This window comes from Leptodactylus fuscus, chromosome 2 (assembly GCF_031893055.1).
Source record: "Leptodactylus fuscus isolate aLepFus1 chromosome 2, aLepFus1.hap2, whole genome shotgun sequence".
Classification (NCBI taxonomy): Eukaryota; Metazoa; Chordata; class Amphibia; order Anura; family Leptodactylidae; genus Leptodactylus; species Leptodactylus fuscus.
Window position 1 is genome coordinate 78,705,866 of NC_134266.1, and position 22,117 is coordinate 78,727,982.

The window sequence follows — 22,117 nt, forward strand, 5'->3', positions numbered from 1 at the left end:
AGACAATGGCACTATATACCAGTAGCAAAAATTGTGGGTGCACGTAACCCCAATATATTCTTTGAATTCCCAGTCAGAAACTGGCACTATATAGCAGTAGCAAAAATTGTGGGTGCACATAACCCCAATATATTCTTTGAATTCCCAGTGAGACAATGGCACTATATACCAGTAGCAAAAATTGTGGGTGCACGTAACCCCAATATATTCTTTGAATTACCAGTCAGAAACTGGAACTATATAGCAGTAGCAAAAATTGTGGGTGCACATAACCCCCATATATTCTTTGAATTCCCAGTCAGACAATGGCACTATATACCAGTAGCAAAAATTGTGGGTGCACGTAAACCCAATATATTCTTTGAATTCCCAGTCAGACAATGGCACTATATACCAGTAGTAAAAATTGTGGGTGCATGTAACCCCAATATATTCTTTGAATTCCCAGTGAGACAATGGCACTATATACCAGTAGCAAAAATTGTGGGTGCACGTAACCCCAATATATTCTTTGAATTACCAGTCAGAAACTGGCACTATATAGCAGTAGCAAAAATTGTGGGTGCACATAACCCCAATATATTCTTTGAATTCCCAGTGAGACAATGGCACTATATACCAGTAGCAAAAATTGTGGGTGCACGTAACCCCAATATATTCTTTGAATTCCCAGTCAGAAACTGGCACTATATACCAGTAGCAAAAATTGTGGGTGCACATAACCCCAATATATTCTTTGAATTCCCAGTGAGACAATGGCACTATATACCAGTAGCAAAAATTGTGGGTGCACGTAACCCCAATATATTCTTTGAATTACCAGTCAGAAACTGGAACTATATAGCAGTAGCAAAAATTGTGGGTGCACATAACCCCCATATATTCTTTGAATTCCCAGTCAGAAACTGGCACTATATAGCAGTAGCAAAAATTGTGGGTGCACATAACCCCAATATATTCTTTGAATTCCCAGTGAGACAATGGCACTATATACCAGTAGCAAAAATTGTGGGTGCACGTAACCCCAATATATTCTTTGAATTCCCAGTCAGAAACTGGCACTATATAGCAGTAGCAAAAATTGTGGGTGCACATAACCCCAATATATTCTTTGAATTCCCAGTGAGACAATGGCACTATATACCAGTAGCAAAAATTGTGGGTGCACGTAACCCCAATATATTCTTTGAATTACCAGTCAGAAACTGGAACTATATAGCAGTAGCAAAAATTGTGGGTGCACATAACCCCCATATATTCTTTGAATTCCCAGTGAGACAATGGCACTATATACCAGTAGCAAAAATTGTGGGTGCACGTAACCCCAATATATTCTTTGAATTACCAGTCAGAAACTGGAACTATATAGCAGTAGCAAAAATTGTGGGTGCACATAACCCCCATATATTCTTTGAATTCCCAGTCAGACAATGGCACTATATACCAGTAGCAAAAATTGTGGGTGCACGTAACCCCAATATATTCTTTGAATTCCCAGTCAGACAATGGCACTATATACCAGTAGCAAAAATTGTGGGTGTATATAGCCCCAATTCTATTGCTAGGGGACTTGCAGGGTATTTCTGAGGTGAAGGTGGGGGGGGCACACCGTTGGAACGGGGATTTGGGGTGTATATATGGGGTATACGGGAATACACTGTCAGTGTGTTCCATTCAGGATCCTGGGAAAGCTGGGTTGCGGCGATTGAGCCCGTCAGTGCCACGTTACACTGACAAGCTTCTCCCTGGAATTGAAGTGATATGTAACCCAAATATATTCTTTGAATTCCCAGTGAGACAATGGCACTATATGGCAGTAGCAAAAATAGTGGGTGTATATAGCCCCAATTCTATTGCTAGGGGACTTGCAGGGTATTTCTGGGGTGAAGGTGGGGGGGCACACCGTTGGAACGGGTATCGGGGGTATATATCGGGTATACGGGAATACACTGTCAGTGTATTCCATTCAGGATCCGCGGAAAGCTGGGTTGCGGCGATTGAGCCCGTCAGTGCCACTTTACACTGACAAGCTTCTCCCTGGAATTTAGCTCTTATAAGAGCTGTTGGTTGTCTTCTCCTTCCTATCCTAGCCTGTCCCTGCCTACCCAGAATCTAAGCCCTAGCTAACTGGATGGAAACCTCCGTCCCCGGTGAATTGCAAGCTCAGAATGACGCGAAGCTGGGCGTCGCTGTTCTTTTAAATTAGAGGTCACATGTTTTCGGCAGCCAATGGGTTTTGCCTACTTTTTTCAACGTCACCGGTGTCGTAGTTCCTGTCCCACCTACCCTGCGCTGTTATTGGAGCAAAAAAGGCGCCAGGGAAGGTGGGAGGGGAATCGAGTAATGGCGCACTTTACCACGCGGTGTTCGATTCGATTCGAACATGCCGAACAGCCTAATATCCGATCGAACATGAGTTCGATAGAACACTGTTCGCTCATCTCTAGTCCTAACGGTTTAAGGACGTGACGGTTTTTACTTTTTTGTTCTTGTGGGATGCAAAAAGATCTACTGTGCCATTTTCTCGTGGCCTGTGGGCATGCGCAGTCTGCTCTGCCCAAGACACGAGGCCTAGAAGTTATAAGCCACCGCCTGCTCTCTTCAGGCGTGATGTAGGGAAGATAAGGCATGCTGTAACATCTCTGCCTGTTCAGGTCTCTGTGACACCTCTGCTTGCTGCTGCGGCGCAGGAGGTGTGTGCAGTTTAGTTCCTTGCTTAAAGTCTTTGGTTGCACTGTGTGAACTCGGCTCTAGTTCTGTGATTGAATTTCCACCACACCCGTCTTCTGCCCTTGTTTGCCGCTGTTCATGAAGTGGTTAATTCTGGTCTTGCCGTGTGATTGACAGCCTGTCCACCTATTAACTCCAGGGTGGGTTCTTCCTCCCTATTTATGCTTGGCTCATATTCACACTGGTGCTTGCTATTGCCTTGTGCGTTCTGGCTTTTCTCTCGCTATTATTACTTATATTCTGATTCTTGACCTCTGGCTTTCCCTACTGCCTATTCTTTTGGATTCCGATTTTGACACTTTATTGCTCGACTGTTACTGACCCCTGGCTAGCTGACCTCCCTTTGTGGTTATTGTCTTGTCTGCATTTTGTGTGTCATGTATACAGGTAGGGATCGTCTCCAAGTTGCCGCCTATTGCATAGGATAGGGCCAGGCAAGAGGAAGGGACAGTGGGGGGCTTCAGCTTAGGGCTCACTGTCTCTTGTGTCCCTTCCTCCAGGGTTTCCAGCAGCTTCTGGGGAATTGCTGTCCTAGCAATTCCCATTCTAGCAATTCCCTAATACATGCATAGTGCTTTTTGGTATGACCCTTAATAGGTACAGCCTTAAGCCTTTTTTACACGCCTGTGTGCACTGTGTGTCAGTGTTTTTAACTTTGCAAGTGAGGCTAGTGCTTTTGTCTATAGATAACTTGCCTAATGCTTTTAACATGCATCAGTCTTACAAAAACGTACTCTGGAATATTTCAGCTAATTTGTGTTGCTTACATGAAGGTTTTAGAAATGGAAGCTTAGCGTATGTTCTCGATATTGTACATACATTTTATGAATGGGATTATTTGGTTGCATTTTAGGAGAAATTGGTTTTGTATATTTACAATTTGTCTAGGTTAAGTTTATTTTTTGAACTATATCTTTAAAAGAGTTAAGTGGGAACGTAAAACTTTCTACAGTGTAAGGTTTCGCCAATGACACAAAAGTATGTTATACTGTTGACACTCGTGGAGAGGTTTGTCATGTGGAAAAAGATCTGGCTTTACTGGATGAATGGTCCAAACAAAGGAATCTGAAGTTCGTTGCCTCCAAATGTAAAAGAATGCACTTGGGGAGAAGAAACCTTCTACCTGAGTATTGTATTGGCAATTCTGCATTAGTTAGAACTTCAGAAGAGAAGGATCTAGGGATCCTACTATCAGACAGCCTCAAAATGTAGGGTGGTGCGGCAGTTTCTTTAGACAGTTCTATATATCTGCCCTTATCTTTTTCCACTGTAACTAGGGCTCTACCTTTATTACAGTTACAAACAAATCATCAATGTCACATTGCCTATAGCTTGACTTAGCAGCTACATCATGCTATTGGTATCCTGCGATCATGTGACCAATCATGTAACCATTGAAACCAAGAGAGAGCAAGAAGCTCAGTGCTCTGTGTTCTCAGCAACATTCAATATTCAAGAGTATGATCCCTCAGGTAGCCAGGTTAAACTAGTATACATTTGCACAGTTTTAAAGGAGCTCTATCATTGGAATAACGTGTTTTTTGATATTCTTAAGCCTGATTAGCCTTTAAAAAGGCTATTCAGGTGCTGCTACCTTATTTTTAAAAGACCCCTCGCTTTTATTACATACCGGTAAAACCGATATGTAAATGAGCCTGTTCGTGCACCCTGGGCATTCCTCCAAGCCTCTGTGAACCCCCTGCGTCATGCCTTCAAACTGCTCCCTCTTTAGCTTATGCTCTGATAATTCCTCCTCCTTCATCCCTGTGACTGCCTCTAGCTTCTCTCATCTCGCTGCCTGAAATGTCGGGCATGCGCAATAACGCTCCCTTCTGAGTGCTACTGCACATACCCGAGTGCTATTTTCTTGTGGACAGTGGAAGAAAGCGCACAAGAAAATGGTGATCGGGGTTGTGCAGTAGCGCTCAGAAGGGAGCATTACTGCGCATGCCCGACATTTCAATGTACAAGAGCAAGATAAGATATGCTGGAGGCATGGAGGAGGAGGAATTATCGGAGCAAAAGATAAAGAGATTTGAAGGTATGATGCAGGGGGGTGTATGGAGGCTTGGTGGAACACCTAGGGTGCATGGGCAGGCTCATTTACATATCGGTTTTACCGGTATGTAATAAAAACAGGGATGGGGGGGGGTCTTTAAAAAAAAAGAGTAGCAGCATTTAAATAGGCTATTCGGGCATATGAATATCAAAAAATACATTATTCCAATGATAGAGCCCCTTTAAAGACCAGAACTGCCCCAATGTAAATCTATAGTGGTGGTTCTTAGGTGGTTAGTGCCATTACTATGTACTGTGTTTAAGGCTTTTAGATTATTTTATTATTATGTTTTAATCTTCCTTTGCAATTCGACTATTTCCCTGTGTGCTACATACATGTAGAATTACGGAGTACACACTTTTCATTTTTATTCAAGCACTTATTATTCACTTTTATTACGTTTATTTTTTTATTGAACTGCTTTATTTGGTGCATTATAAAGACTGTAGGAATTGATAAACTGTACAAATAAAGCTCAGTAGATAATTTCCCAAGTCTCCGATTTTGTGGTAATTATAAGAAAAAGATTATAACTGCTATATTCTACTGATCTCAGAAAGAACAAGATACAGTTGGAAATGTTTGTGGTACAACTCATATCCTTTACCACCCATAATTTCTGGTCTGAAATTTACCTTGTGAATTTGGTTTCATATAGTATGATAATTCTGTATTATTTGCTGAGAAGATTAAGACCTTGCACACTTCATCTCGTACATTTTGGCCACCTTCACACTGTAGTATTTCGATGAGTGTTTTCACCAACAGATTATGAATCTGGTCTGACGTAATGTACCCAATGGAATCATGGGCAATTCTGGCCTTTCTGCTGCCTGAGGCGCCCTCCTTTCACCCAAAAGCGGAAACTCCAGAGTCAGCGGGGCCCTGGGCAGGTGTAACATTAACCGATTCCTGCCAGTGACATTACTGATTTTCGATTTTGATTCAGCTTCCACATGTTGGTAGTGTTTTCTAGTATCCACTCCCTACCCCTGCCTATCACCTTTTAGGAATAATTGTTTAGAACCTCCAAGTGGTACTTGTTTAGATACTCCGAGTCTCCCCATATATAATTGCTTATATCAGATTAAATTCTCCTTTTATTCATAACTATTGATTACATTTGTAAGCTTTTTAGAATTCTGTGCTCTGTACGATGCAATGAGATGAAGCACAGGGGTGACCATTTCTGTAATGCCTTGTGTTCCAGATTTTAGCACTGTATATAGTGTATATGATATCAGCACTGTAATGTCCACCTACCAATGTGTATTGATTAATGTATGTCTCTTTTATACTTTTCTTCAGTTGGTAAACAGAAAAAAAACGTTATTGAAAATCACATAATAATTGTTACTTTTTGATCATTACATGTGGCCTTTTTTGTTCATTCGAGACAAATCGGCAACTGTTGGGTTTCCTTAAATACTGAATAATTTCTAATATTTGGGTAAAACTATGTTTATCAATCGGTTTTTCCATCTCTAGTTGTTATGTTTATGAGCTGTCAGGAAGCATTCCAGCTGCTAGATAGGGTTGCTTAATGTTTAGTGATTTTCTTTAGTTGCTGTTTTGTTTTATTTTTTGCAAACTTGCAACTTTATCAATAGAACCTGACAAAGTGTTAATTAAGGGCGGGTTCACCCCTGCACCCGGTTTCCGCTTTGTGGGTTTCCGTCTTCTGCCAACAGGAGACGGAAACCTGGCATTCAGTGTCCGTCGGTGAGCGCCCGTGAGCATCTTCTGGTCTCCACGGCAAAACGTTTTTTTTTTGTTTTTTTTTTAACCAGACACAAAGTCCTGTATGTTCAACTTTGTGTCCGGAAAAAAAAAAAAAAAATTCAAATGAATGGGCTTGAAAACTGACTGCTGGTTTCTCCTGACCAGTTTATTGGGCAGAAGACGGAAACCTGAAAGCGGAGACCGGGCGCAGGTGTGAACCCACCCTTATACCTATTTTGGCTGCTGTTTAGATAAGACAGCCAAATGTCTTACCCCCAGCAAAGTCTATATATATTTAACACCAATGTGCAGCCATTACTGACAGCTAACAGGGAGAAACTGTGATAAATGTGCCGCACATGATTTGGTGACCATATTGAAGTCTTTGCAATGGGTCTTGAGACAGCCTTCAGGATCAGAAAAACAACATTCAACTGTAATAGAATGTAAATGATAAAGTTTAATTTCTTTGTTTTTTGTACAATAAAAAGTTATTCCTAGAAAATCTCTTTAAAGCTTATGTCTATTATAAAGAAATTTTAATAAATTACTAGACTGGGTGGATATAGTAAACTTTGTCATATATATCATTTAAGAAAACTGTTTCCTTCTCAATTCATCAAGCTGAGTTACTTTTTACTTATTAGTCTATGGAGTGGGAGGAGGGGGCTGCTAGAAAAAGCACACTAATAGCTACTGCTGCTACGCTCTGCCACTCTGTGAGTGATGGACCCTATCTAAGGCCTCATTTAAGTGTCCATATTCTACAGACATGTGAGAACTGGGATATTCATGGTCCGTACCCCATGCTGCTAATTTGTGGGTGGTGTGTTGTCTGTGATCGATCCATCATTCATGTCTGTGAATAGCAGTGACTTTTTTTTTTTAAATGAACTTCCTAGACTCTTGAAGGTCTGTGTGTCTGTGAAATGCATATGGTTTGTATACAGAAAGATGAACCATAGAACTCTTTTTTGAGGAAAATCAGTGGTTTTAATCTTGCTAGGATGGAATCTACATTTCTATTACCATGCTCACTTTTCTATCAGGACATATTATGAGTTTAGTATCTGCTCTTCTTCCAGCTTGCAGACATTCTAATAATCTTTGTAATGGTGCTTCACATGGTTCTCCTACTACTTTAATAATGTAGCACCAGGGCCGGTTTTAGACAAAAAGGGGCCCTGGGCAAAATCAAAAGTGGGGCCCCAAATAATGAAATATTGTACATACAATATAGTCACATTCTGTTAATTCGATGTGCTGAAGAGCTTATCACTGGCACTTACAGTGGTGTTCTTAATGTCTTTTAAAGAGGACCTTTCACCTCCTGGGTCACATACTGTGTAATACACCACTAGAAAGCCGACAGTGCACTGAATTCAGCGCACCGTCTGCTTTCCTGTTCTGTGCCCCAGGTGAAGAGCTATTGGTGCCTGTACCTTAGTTCTTCACTGTCAGAAGGGCGTTTCTGACAGTTTGTCAGGAACGCCCTTCCTCACAGTAACATCTATTGCGCTGTACTGTGTGAGGGCACGTTCCTTACTGCCCAGAGATGAAACTGAGTGGTGTGCGTCATCGCTGGGAAGTAAGAAATGCCCCCTGTCAGAAATTCCCTTCTGACAGTGAAGATCTACAGTAATGGCACCAATAGCTCTTCACCTGGGGCACATAATGGGAAAGCAGATAATTCAGTGCACTGTTGGCTTTCTAGTGGTGCATTACACCCCATGTGCCCCAGGAGGTGAAAGGTCCTGTTTAAGGCGTTGTTTGTAAGTTTGTAAGTTTAGGCAAACTAGTTGTTTCTGTGCCTTTTCTTTAAAGATCAGGTGCAGAAGCAACAAGGCACATGCCCTTCCCCACACTAAAAATATTCATATACATACATACAGAGTTATCAAATAGGAGCACTATATCAAGACTAAATACTGTCACATCACCTGCTGACCGCTATAACCAGGACTAAATGCCATCACATCAGCCACTGACCGCTATACCAGGACTAAATACTGTCATGCCAGCCTCTGACCACTATACAAGGACTAAATACTGTCACATCACCTGCTGACTGCTATAACCAAGACTAAATGCCATCACATCAGTCACTGATCACTACAACAGGACTAAATACTGTCACACCAGCCACTGACCGCTATACCAGGACTAAATACTGTCACACCAGCCACTGACCGCTATACCAGGACTAAATACTGTCATGCCAGCCACTGACCGTTATACCAAGACTAAATACTGTCACATCAGCCTCTGACCGCTATACCAGGACTAAATATTGTCACATCAGCCTCTGACCGCTATACCAGGACTAAATATTGTCACACCAGCCACTGACCGCTATACCAGGATTAAATACTGTCACCTCAGCCACTGACTGCTATACCAGGACTAAATACTGTCACGTCACCCACTAACAGCTATACCAGGTCTACATACTGTCACGTCAGCCACTGACAGCTATACCAGGACTAAATTCTGTGATGTCAGCCACTTACTTCCAGATTCCCCTCTGCCCACATAATACAATCCACATTTAGCTATTTTTACTGTATAATGTTCCCCTCACAGCACCAAACACTTCACGACTACCAGAGTTTCCTCCATTCCCCATATGAAGAACATAACCAGAGCCCTTTTATTTCCAGATTCCCCCTTATAATACCAGCCAGCAATTAACCTCTTCCTGCCCTGCACTGTAATAGGACGCTGCAGTAAGCAGGCTGTTCCTAGGAGTCATGTATTCTTCACTTGTGAGTGACAGCGCCCTCCAATGACATTCACTTCACCTCTGCAGCTTGGACAATGGTCCTGGACAACCAGAGAACTGATGCAGGTGAAGTGCATTTAAAGAGAAGCTTTCATATCTTCAGACATGAAAGACTGCAGTTTGCCCGTGGGGTTTTAGGCCTGCTTCATATACATCTGCATTCATTATTCCTATCGGGGAGTCTGCTTGGGGATTCCCGGAACAGAATAGCGAACGCATTGACAAGTGGTGAGCAATGAAAGCACATGGACCCCATGTGGACTGCCCTAATGGAATACTGAATGCAGATGTGAACCAGGCCTTACAGACACATCAATTACAGTTCAAATTATTTGGATCCTGTGTCTGAAAATTGAAAGCTGCGTTGTGATTGGTCGCTATGGACAACAAAGACAGTTTCTCTTTCAGATGGTTTGATCAGTCGGCCTTATGTGTGTAGCTGTATACAGGATTTTCTGACTATTATACATATAGGGGCAGATTTATCAAAATGGTCTAAAAGCAAAACTGTCTTAGTTGGCAAAGAAACCAATCACAGAGCCGGTTTCACTTTTCAGAAGATGAATACAAAATGTAAGCTGTGTTGTGATTGGTTGCTATGAGCAACAAAGACAGTTTTGCTTTTAGACCATTAAACTAAATGTGTCCCATAGGGTTAAATGTAAACTATACACCGAAAATTCACCCACATTATGGGCATATAAGGATAAACTGTGTCAGCCAGGGCTGGATGAGAATCAGTGAATTACTGTGATATTTCTATAGTTACACCATATGATAGATATACATTGTATATACATCATTCCGGCATCCCTTGTTCTCATCCTTTAACAAATCAAAACAACACAACCATAGTGTGAATGCAGCCCAATATAATAGATACTTAAGACAGGACAGGAGAGTTAAAAAAAAAAAAAGGGTCACTGGCTGTAATTAACCCTCTCCTTTCCCTTTTATTAATACAACTTATCCTAATATGGTAAACATGATACATAAACAGCAGTGGCAGTTATGGTGACATCACAGATTCCACATGACATCACAGATTCCACATGACATCACAATCGGTATAGAATGTGTAAAGTTGTACACTGGCACCATCTTGGCTCACTTGAGCTTGGTTGCTTGAAGAGGACGGTATGAACAGGTAGGTGGCTCTTGTCTCCATGTTGAGGCTTTGTTCACACATGGCATGACTGGGGGTTTGGTGAAGTACAGAATTAAACCATTTACCCCCAAAAAATTCAGAAAGAAGCCCTTTCTACTTTCAGGCAGAGATTGTCAGGATGATGTTACTTGACCTGATATTACACAAAATGTGCACATCTGGGCTCTGTATTTTTGTCTCTCCTAAAAACACGAAAAATTCCATGTGTGAACCCGGCCTTACAGGGGTAGGCCTTACAAGGGTAGGGAGTAGAGATGAGCGAACACTAAAATGTTCGAGGTTCGAAATTCGATTCGAACAGCCGCTCAATGTTCGTGTGTTCGAACGGGTTTCGAACCCCATTATAGTCTATGGGGAACAGATACTCGTTAAGGGGGAAACCCAAATCCGTGTCTGGAGGGTCACCAAGTCCACTATGACACCCCAGGAAATGATGCCAACACCTCTGGAATGACACTGGGACAGCAGGGGAAGCATGCCTGGGGGCATCTAACACACCAAAGACCCTCTATTACCCCAACATCACTGCCTAACAACTACACACTTTCCACATTCAAAAAAACCTCTATCAAAGTGGGAAAATACCTGGAAACCTTCTTTACTCCCCAAATGGATGGACACAAACCCCAATTTAAGCTCAACAAACAGTAACAACCACCCCTTTAAATCACGTTCCCCATGACAACCACAAATGGAATAGGCAATGGGAATTCCAAAAGCCCTCACCCTTAACTGTCATTTTGAGTGTGTGTGTGTGTGTGTGTGTGTGTGTGTGTGTGTGTGTGTGTGTGTGTGTGTGATGTGGTAAGACCTTCCAAAATTCACTTTTCTAGCCCTTAACATGAGCCCTTCCAAACAAAGTTACATGACCTTAAGCTGAGCTACCAGCAGAGATTGAGGCCCTTGGCATGAGTAGAGCCTTGCACCAGCAGTGTTTTTGGCACTTAGGGTGAGTTGAGCCTTGTACCAGCGTGTGTCCCTTAACATCAGGCGGGCCCTAAGTTCTGCGCTTTGCACAAAAGTTCCACATTAACTAGGCTGAATGGTACAAAGATTAGTAGGCCCGAGAACCAGGAACAGGTCTTGCAATGGCTGTCGGATAACGCTTAAAGCACATTGTCCACCAGCCAGTCAGCCTCTACCTCCTCTTACCCAACAGTCTTGTCCTCCTTCCACCCAAAATTCCCAATCTTCTCAGAACAATAACCCCAACTGTCCCTGCTCCCCAGAGCTGTTCTCCCTTCCTTTGACTGTACCGCAACCTGCCCCTCCATTTCGCGATTCCACGGACCTAACAGACGAGTATCTGTGTCCAGATGCTCAAACACTAGAGTCTCCTCCATTCCATCTCCGGTCGATTTGGTGGCGGATGACCAGCAACCCACCCTCATCGACGACGATGAGACGCAGTTGCTGTCAGGGCAGCCAGTTGACATGCGCATTGTGCAGGAGGAGGAGGCGAGACAGGAGTTGGAAGAGGAGGTGGTGGACGACGAGGACACCGACCCCACCTGGACAAGGCAGATGTCAAGCTGGGAAAGTAGTGTGGATGTTGAGGCAGGTGCAGCACCAAAAAGGGTAGCTAGAGGCAGAGACATGTCCAGAGGCAGAGGTCAGCTGCTTTGCCGAAGCCAGGCCAGACCCGGAATGTCCGAAGATGTTCCCTTTTGTACCCAGCCCAGAAAAACTCCCCCATCGAGGGCACGTTTCTTGAAGGTGTAGAGTTTTTTCAAGGAATGCGCCGAGGACAGATATAGTGTCGTCTACACAATTTGCCTCTCGAAATCGAGTAGGGGCCCTGAGAAGAGCAACCTGTCCACCACTTCAATGCACCGTCATTTGGAATCCAAGCAATGGAATCAGTGGCAGGCAGCAACGGCAGGACAAACGTCGCCCGCCGTTCATGCCACTGCCTCTGCTCACAGTGCTGGCGATGCACTCCAGAGGACGAGCCAGGACATCACTTCATCTGCCTCCGCCACTTTGTTGACTTCTCCCTCATCCTCCCCTGTTTCTGTCTTATCTCCTTCTCCTGCACCATCAAAGGCACCATCAGGCGCTTCTTTACAACAACCCACCATCTCTCATACATTGGAGCGCCGGCAGAAATACACCGCTAACCACCCACCCACGCAAGCCTAGAACGCCAACATCGCTAAACTGCTGGCCCAGGAGAGGTTGGCGTTCCGGCTTGTTGAAACTCCCGCCTTCCCGGACCTGATGGCAACTGTGGCACCTCACTATGCCGTCCCTAGCCGTCTCAACTTCTCCCGGTGTGGCGTCCCCGCCTTGCACCAGCACGTGTCACTCAACATCAGGTGGGCCCTTAGTTCCGCGCTTTGCTGCAAGGTCCACTTGACCACCGACACTTGGACAAGCGCCTGTGGTCAGGGATGCTGCAGTGCTTATCTTTAATGACAGGCAGGGTGAATGTGGTGGAGTCTGTTCCCCGGGTGCAAACTGGGGTGGCCTATCTCCTCTCCCAGGCCAAAATTCATGGCAGGAGTAGACTGAAACCCTACGACGCTGCAACCTCCACCACAGCTACTAGCGGCAAACGCTAAAACACTGGTGTGGGGAGACGTCAGCAGGCGGTGCTGAAGCTCATCAGCTTGGGGGACAGACAGCACAGTGCCTCCGAGGTCAGGGATGCCATCCTGGCTGAGATGGCATTTTTTTTTCCCTGCTACACCTGGGGCCTGGCATTTTTACGCCTGTGATAATGGCTGGAACCTGGTAGCGGCTCTGGAGCTTGCCAGCCTCCAACACGTTCCATGTTTGGCCCACGTCTAACCTAGTGGTGCAAAGTTTTTTAAAAACATACCCAAATGTACCGAAGCTACTGTTGAAAATGCGGCGCTTGTGCGCCCACTTTTGCAAGTGCACAGGAGTCGCTGCTAGCCTAAAAACACTCTAGCAAGGCCTACATCTGTCCAAACACAGGCTGTTGTCCGTCATTCACACACGCTGAAACCCTACAATACCATATCTTGAGCAGGGTGTGTGAGCTGCACAGACCTTTGATGGAGTTCCATCTACAAAACCCAAGGGTTCCTCAAAGTCAGCAACCAAAGTTTCTGCACCATGAGTTTCCAGGGGTGGCAGAGTTATGGCTAGGGGAAGAGGCATGGATAGGGATGATGTCTAGGGGCAAAAGCAGTGTGGATGTGGAGGCAAGCTAAGCAGGAAAAACTGGGGGTACAAGCTAAGGCATGGACTGGGGTGATGTCTAGGGGCAAAAGCAGTGTGGATGTGGAGGCAAGCTAAGCAGGAAAAACTGGGGATACAAGCTAAGGCATGGACTGGGGTGATGTCTAGGGGCAAAAGCAGTGTGGATGTGGAGGCAAGCTAAGCAGGAAAAACTGGGGGTACAAGCTAAGGCATGGACTGGGGTGATGTCTAGGGGCAAAAGCAGTGTGGATTTGGAGGCAAGCAAAGCAGGGAAAATGGTGGCTAGAGGCAAAGGGATGTCCATAGGCAGCAAGGGCAAAGATGCAAAACTCTCCCGTTTCAAGAATTTTCCTGACTTGTTTCCCCACAAAACATTCCTGGGAGGAGGGCTGAAACACCACCCTCCTCCTCCTCCGCTGTTAGATTTACCCCAGCTACGAGCTGAAAACGCTGCAACACTGGTGTGGGGAGACGTCAGCAGGCTGGGCTGAAGCTCATCAGCTTGGGAGACGGACAGCACACTGCCTCTGAGGTCAGGGATGCCATCCTGGATGAGATGGCAATTTGTTTATCCCCGCTGCCCCTGGGGCCAGGTTTTTTAGCTTGTTGGAGGGCTCTGGAGCTTGCCAGCCTCCAACACGTTCCATGCCTGGCCCACATGTTCAATGTAGTGGTGCAATGATCTTTAAAAACATACCCCAAATTAGCTGAGCTAAGGGTGAAAGTGCGGCACTTGGACACCCACTTTCCCAAGTCTACAGTACCTGGAGCTAGCCGCAATACACTCCAGCAAGGCCTACATCTGCCTGAAGCACCTACTGTTGTGCGAGGTCACCACACGCTCTAACCCTAGATACCGTATGTTCAGCAGGGTGTGTGAGCAGCAGAGACCTTTGATGGAGTACCAGCTACAAAACCCAAGGGTTCCTCAGAGTCAGCTCCCTCACTTTCTGCACCATGAGTTTCCATGGGTGGCAGACTTATGGCTAGAGGCACAGGCATGGATAGGGGTGATGTGTAGGGGCAAAAGCAGTGTGGATGTGGAGGCAAGCTAAGCAGCAAAAACTGGGGGTACAAGCAGCCGGTGACATCATCACTGACAAGCACAGCTGTCTGTCAGCTGACAGGCTGACTTTCACCAAAATGAACAGACAATGGATAGACTCATCATATACATGTCAGTTACATGACAAATTTAGTGCAATTTGCAAGTCCAAGATGGTTTGGAGATCTGCGGAGAGGAATCTCACCACCTCTTGCGGGTGCCATCATTTGGAAGGCAAGCCCTGGGCTCAGTGGGTGAGAGCAAGCGCAGGATAATCGTCGTTTGGCCTGGCGGCCACTGCCTCTTCCACTGTTGACAGGGCTGGCGCTGCAGTCCAGACCAGGAGCCAGGACACCTCCACATCTGCCTCTGACACTTTGGGGAGTTCACCCTTATCCTCACCTTTTCCTGCCATTTCTCCTTTTGCCCGCGCCATCATGCGCCTCTTCCCATCAACTCCCCATCTCCCAAGCCTTTCATTTCATGCTAAAGTACAGCGCAACCCACCCACATGCCCAAGGCTTCAACGGCCTCATCTCAAGAAATCTGGCCCAGGAGATGTTGGAATCCCGGCTGGGGGACACTCTGCCCTTTTTGGGCAGAGTGTCTACTGCGCCACCGCACTGTGCCGTCCACACCAGCACTTTCCCCCAAACATGAGGCGGTCCCTAAATTCAGCGCTTAGCCCTAAAGTTCCATGTGACCAGTTACGAATGGACAAGTGCATGCGGACAGGGACGCTACCTTTCAATTTGGGCACAGTGGTTGAATGTAGTTGAGGCGTGGACCGGGTCGCAAAATGTGGTGGCCTGACTTGTCTCCCCACACAACATTCCTGGGAGGAGGGCTGAAACACCACCCTCCTCCGCTGTTAAATTGACCCCAGCTACGAGCTGGAAACGCTGCAACACTGGTGTGGGGAGACGTCAGCGGGCCGTGCTGAAGCTCATCAGCTTGGGGGCCAGACAGCACACTGCCTACAAAGTGAGTCATGCCATCCTCGATGAGACGGCAATGTGGTTTTTGCCACTGCACCTGGGCCCAGGCATGTTGTCATGTGTGATAATGGCCGTAACCTGGGATTGGCTCTGTAGCTTGGCAGCCTGCAACATATTCCATGCCTGGGCCACGTTTTTAACTCATTGCTGCTAATCTTTTGAAAAAGGTACCCCAATGTTCCTGAGCTACTGGTGAAAGTGTGGCGCTTGTGCGGATAGTTTTTAAAGTGTATAGTTGCCGCTGCTAGCCTCTATGCACTCCTACAACGCCTGTACCTGCTGGAACAACGGCTGTTGTGCGACGTCTCCACACTGCTGGCACTAAACATATCATGTGTTGAGCAGAGTGTGTGAGCAGCACAGACCTTTGATGTAGTTCCAACTCCAAAACCCTCGGGTTCGTCAAAGTCAACTCCCTCAGTTGCTCAACCATGAGTGGCCATGGGTGGCAGACTTATGTGAAATCCCATCCCATCCATTGCACTGGACACGAAACATTAGCATGCGCTCAGCACAACTTCGGATATGGCAGATGCGTTAAGCAGGGTGCAGGGTACAACACAGACCAGGCCCGAGCACCAGGAACAGGTGTTAGAAATACTGCAGCATCTGCCATTTCCTTCCAATTTTGGGGTTTTGGACCCGCCACCGACTTGTCTGGACCTAAGTGGGGATCATGAGACACAGTTGCCATCAAGGCAAGCTGTGGTCATGTGCGGTTTGCAGTAAGGGGGCAGTGCGCAATTGGAAGAGGAGTTGGTGGATGACGAGGCCACCGACCCCACATGGACAGGGGTGATGTCTAGGGGCTAAAGCAGTGTAGATGTAGAGGGAAGCTAAATCAACAAAAAACCTGGGTAGAAGCAAAGGCATAAACTGGGGTGATGTTTAGGGGTGAAAGCAGAGTAGATGTGGAGGGAAGCTAAGCAGCAAAAACAGTGGGTAGAAGCAAAGGCATGCAAAACTCTACCCTGTTGGAAGACTTATTCCTAGGTCTGGAACACGTTAATGGCCCCCCTGGACAAATTACTGCCACTCAGGGGCCTAGTGTCACCAGGAGGGACAAGTATAGGCGCATGTTGTGGGAATACCTGGCCGACACCAGCTCTGTCCTCTCCGATCCCTCTGTGCTCTACAGCCTAAACTTATTTTCTCATCTTTTTTTCTGAACTGCACATCTCTTGCCTGCTTCCTTTGGGATCTTAGAAATGGTGGTCCACTTCCACAGATGGTAACTTCAATAGACAGTGTAACGGGAGTAGCTGAGGGATCGCTGTCTTAACCACTTTTTGGCACAAAATTAACTTCCAAAGCCAAATATGGTGCAAGTATATGATGCAAGGACACCTACACACCTATCTCTGACACATTGGGGAGTTCACCCTCATGCGCCCTTTTGGCCTGCACCATCATGCGCCTCTTCCCAGCCACTCCACATTTCCCAAGCTTTTCATTGCAGGCAGAAGTACAATACAACCCACCCCCATGCCCAAGCCTGTAACAGCCTCATCGATAAACTGCTGGCCCTGGAGATGTTGGTGTTTGTTTATGCTTCTGGAGACCCAGGCCTTCCGTCAGCAGATGGCAGCTGGGGCACCTCCCTATGCTGGGCCTAGCCGTTACTACTTCTCTTGGTGTGCTGTCTCTGCCTTGCGCCTGCATGTGTCCCATAACATCAGTCGGGCCCAGAGCTCTGCGCTTTGCTGCAAGGTCCACTTGACCACCGACACATGGACAAGCGCCTGTGGTCAGGGATGCTGCAGTGCTTATCTTTAATGACAGGCAGGGTGAATGTGGTGGAGTCTGTTCCCCGGGTGCAAACTGGGGTGGCCTATCTCCTCTCCCAGGCCAAAATTCATGGCAGGAGTAGACTGAAACCCTACGAAGCTGCAACCTCCACCCCAGCTACTAGCGGAAAACACTGTAACACTGGCATGGGGAGATGTCAGTAGGCCGTGCTGAAACTGATCAGCTTGGGGGACAGACAGCACAGTGCCTCCGAGGTCAGGGATGCCATCCTGGCTGAGATGGCATTTTTTTTTCCCTGCTACACCTGGGGCCTGGCATTTTTGCGCCTGTGATAATGGCTGGAACCTGGTAGCAGATCTGGAGCTTGCCAGACTCAAACACGGTCCACGCATGGCCCACGTTTTCCAACTTGTTGGTGCCATGTTTCTTTGAAACCTACACCATTGTGCCTGATATACAGGTCAAAGTGGGGCCATTTTCGTAAGTGAGAACTAGCCTCTGCTAGGCAGAAAACATTCAGAGCACACTCCTCTCATCTTCGCACCGTTGGCTGGCGGAGGAAGACGAGGGGGTTGGAGTGGCATCTGATGTCCCTATCCCACACGAGGCTAGAGGGTGCACTTCAGTGCATCCCATTGCTTCACCACAAATGGTGTGAAGGGGAGTGGAAAATGGAGGAAATGGAGAGTGACCCTTACAGTTGGGGCCAGCAAAGGCATGCCAAGTAACACACTGGCACACATGGCTGACTTCATCTTGGGTTGCTTTTCAACACATATTTCACATCATGAAGAACAAATAATACTGGATTTTTTCAAGCCTCGAACCCCGGTCTAGGTCTAATGTCTGTTCCTTTCTTATATTAGGGGAGAGGGAAAAAAAATTACTTCAGTGATACGTTTAGCGTACATAGACTGACTATTAATGTGTATCCCACTTAGTGTTGTTAGGGTTACACACCGTCACAACCTGGCTAAAGCTTCTATAGCTGTTAATAAAGTCAACATAACTTTACGGTATCCAAAAAGACAGCTGGTACCGACAGAGAGCAAGACAAATGTCACCCAAAGCTGTGAGCTCTGAACACCCACAGTGACTTTGGCGTCATCATCATTATAAGGGAGTGGGTGGTAATAAATAACTTGGCAGTGCCTAAAACCCAAAAAGCTTATACAACTATATTTACATTAAGATACACAAATGAAACTTTTCAGTAGCATGTCATGAGACAAGCTGATAAGCTCTTCCTTTGTGCAGTGCTATTTGAAAGTTAAACGCTGCCTTTATTTTAATTCTGGAGAAGGTGCAGACATTAGATTTAGAACATGTTGTCTTCATTGTCCAAATCCTCTATATAGGTAACGCGTTTTTCGGGCCGAGCTGTCTGGGAACGAGCTGGTGCAGCACTGACAACCTGGGTGAATATGGCAAGAGCCTGAGATGTAGGGTGAATGAATCCCCAAATTATTTGTGGAATTCCCAGTGAGACAATGGCACTGTATACCAGTATTAAAAATTGTGGGTGCACATAACCCCCATATATTCTTTGAATTCCCAGTCAGACAATGGCACTATATACCAGTATTAAAAATTGTGGGTGCACATAACCCCCATATATTCTTTGAATTCCCACTCAGACAATGGCACTGTATAGCAGTATTAAAAATTGTGGGTGCACGTAACCCCCATATATTCTTTGAATTCCCAGTCAGACAATGGCACTATATACCAGTATTAAAAATTGTGGGTGCACATAACCCCCATATATTCTTTGAATTCCCAGTCAGACAATGGCACTGTATACCAGTATTAAAAATTGTGGGTGCACATAACCCCCATATATTCTTTGAATTCCCAGTCAGACAATGGCACTGTATACCAGTATTAAAAATTGTGGGTGCACGTAACCCCCATATATTCTTTGAATTCCCAGTCAGACAATGGCACTGTATAGCAGTATTAAAAATTGTGGGTGCACGTAACCCCCATATATTCTTTGAATTCCCAGTCAGACAATGGCACTGTATACCAGTATTAAAAATTGTGGGTGCACATAACCCCCATATATTCTTTGAATTCCCAGTCAGACAATGGCACTGTATACCAGTAGTAAAAATTGTGGGTGCACATAACCCCCATATATTCTTTGAATTCCCAGTCAGACAATGGAACTGTATAGCAGTAGCAAAAATTGTGGGTGCACGTCACCCCAATATATTCTTTGAATTCCCAGTTAGACAATGGCACTGTATACCAGTAGTAAAAATTGTGGGTGCACATAACCCCCATATATTCTTTGAATTCCCAGTCAGACAATGGCACTGTATACCAGTATTAAAAATTGTGGGTGCACATAACCCCCATATATTCTTTGAATTCCCAGTCAGACAATGGCACTGTATACCAGTATTAAAAATTGTGGGTGCACATAACCCCCATATATTCTTTGAATTCCCAGTGAGACAATGGAACTGTATAGCAGTAGCAAAAATTGTGGGTGCACGTCACCCCAATATATTCTTTGAATTCCCAGTTAGACAATGGCACTGTATACCAGTAGTAAAAATTGTGGGTGCACATAACCCCCATATATTCTTTGAATTCCCAGTCAGACAATGGCACTGTATACCAGTATTAAAAATTGTGGGTGCACATAACCCCCATATATTCTTTGAATTCCCAGTCAGACAATGGCACTGTATACCAGTATTAAAAATTGTGGGTGCACATAACCCCCATATATTCTTTGAATTCCCAGTCAGACAATGGCACTGTATACCAGTATTAAAAATTGTGGGTGCACGTAACCCCCATATATTCTTTGAATTCCCAGTCAGACAATGGCACTGTATAGCAGTATTAAAAATTGTGGGTGCACGTAACCCCCATATATTCTTTGAATTCCCAGTCAGACAATGGCACTGTATACCAGTATTAAAAATTGTGGGTGCACATAACCCCCATATATTCTTTGAATTCCCAGTCAGACAATGGCACTGTATACCAGTAGTAAAAATTGTGGGTGCACATAACCCCCATATATTCTTTGAATTCCCAGTCAGACAATGGAACTGTATAGCAGTAGCAAAAATTGTGGGTGCACGTCACCCCAATATATTCTTTGAATTCCCAGTTAGACAATGGCACTGTATACCAGTAGTAAAAATTGTGGGTGCACATAACCCCCATATATTCTTTGAATTCCCAGTCAGACAATGGCACTGTATACCAGTATTAAAAATTGTGGGTGCACATAACCCCCATATATTCTTTGAATTCCCAGTCAGACAATGGCACTGTATACCAGTATTAAAAATTGTGGGTGCACGTAACCCCCATATATTCTTTGAATTCCCAGTCAGACAATGGCACTGTATAGCAGTATTAAAAATTGTGGGTGCACGTAACCCCCATATATTCTTTGAATTCCCAGTCAGACAATGGCACTGTATACCAGTATTAAAAATTGTGGGTGCACATAACCCCCATATATTCTTTGAATTCCCAGTCAGACAATGGCACTGTATACCAGTATTAAAAATTGTGGGTGCACATAACCCCCATATATTCTTTGAATTCCCAGTCAGACAATGGCACTGTATACCAGTATTAAAAATTGTGGGTGCACATAACCCCCATATATTCTTTGAATTCCCAGTGAGACAATGGAACTGTATAGCAGTAGCAAAAATTGTGGGTGCACGTCACCCCAATATATTCTTTGAATTCCCAGTTAGACAATGGCACTGTATACCAGTAGTAAAAATTGTGGGTGCACATAACCCCCATATATTCTTTGAATTCCCAGTCAGACAATGGCACTGTATACCAGTATTAAAAATTGTGGGTGCACATAACCCCCATATATTCTTTGAATTCCCAGTCAGACAATGGCACTGTATACCAGTATTAAAAATTGTGGGTGCACATAACCCCCATATATTCTTTGAATTCCCAGTCAGACAATGGCACTGTATACCAGTATTAAAAATTGTGGGTGCACGTAACCCCCATATATTCTTTGAATTCCCAGTCAGACAATGGCACTGTATAGCAGTATTAAAAATTGTGGGTGCACGTAACCCCCATATATTCTTTGAATTCCCAGTCAGACAATGGCACTGTATACCAGTATTAAAAATTGTGGGTGCACATAACCCCCATATATTCTTTGAATTCCCAGTCAGACAATGGCACTGTATACCAGTATTAAAAATTGTGGGTGCACGTAACCCCCATATATTCTTTGAATTCCCAGTCAGACAATGGCACTGTATACCAGTATTAAAAATTGTGGGTGCACATAACCCCCATATATTCTTTGAATTCCCAGTCAGACAATGGCACTGTATACCAGTATTAAAAATTGTGGGTGCACATAACCCCCATATATTCTTTGAATTCCCAGTCAGACAATGGCACTGTATACCAGTATTAAAAATTGTGGGTGCACGTAACCCCCATATATTCTTTGAATTCCCAGTCAGACAATGGCACTGTATAGCAGTATTAAAAATTGTGGGTGCACGTAACCCCCATATATTCTTTGAATTCCCAGTCAGACAATGGCACTGTATACCAGTATTAAAAATTGTGGGTGCACATAACCCCCATATATTCTTTGAATTCCCAGTCAGACAATGGCACTGTATACCAGTATTAAAAATTGTGGGTGCACGTAACCCCCATATAT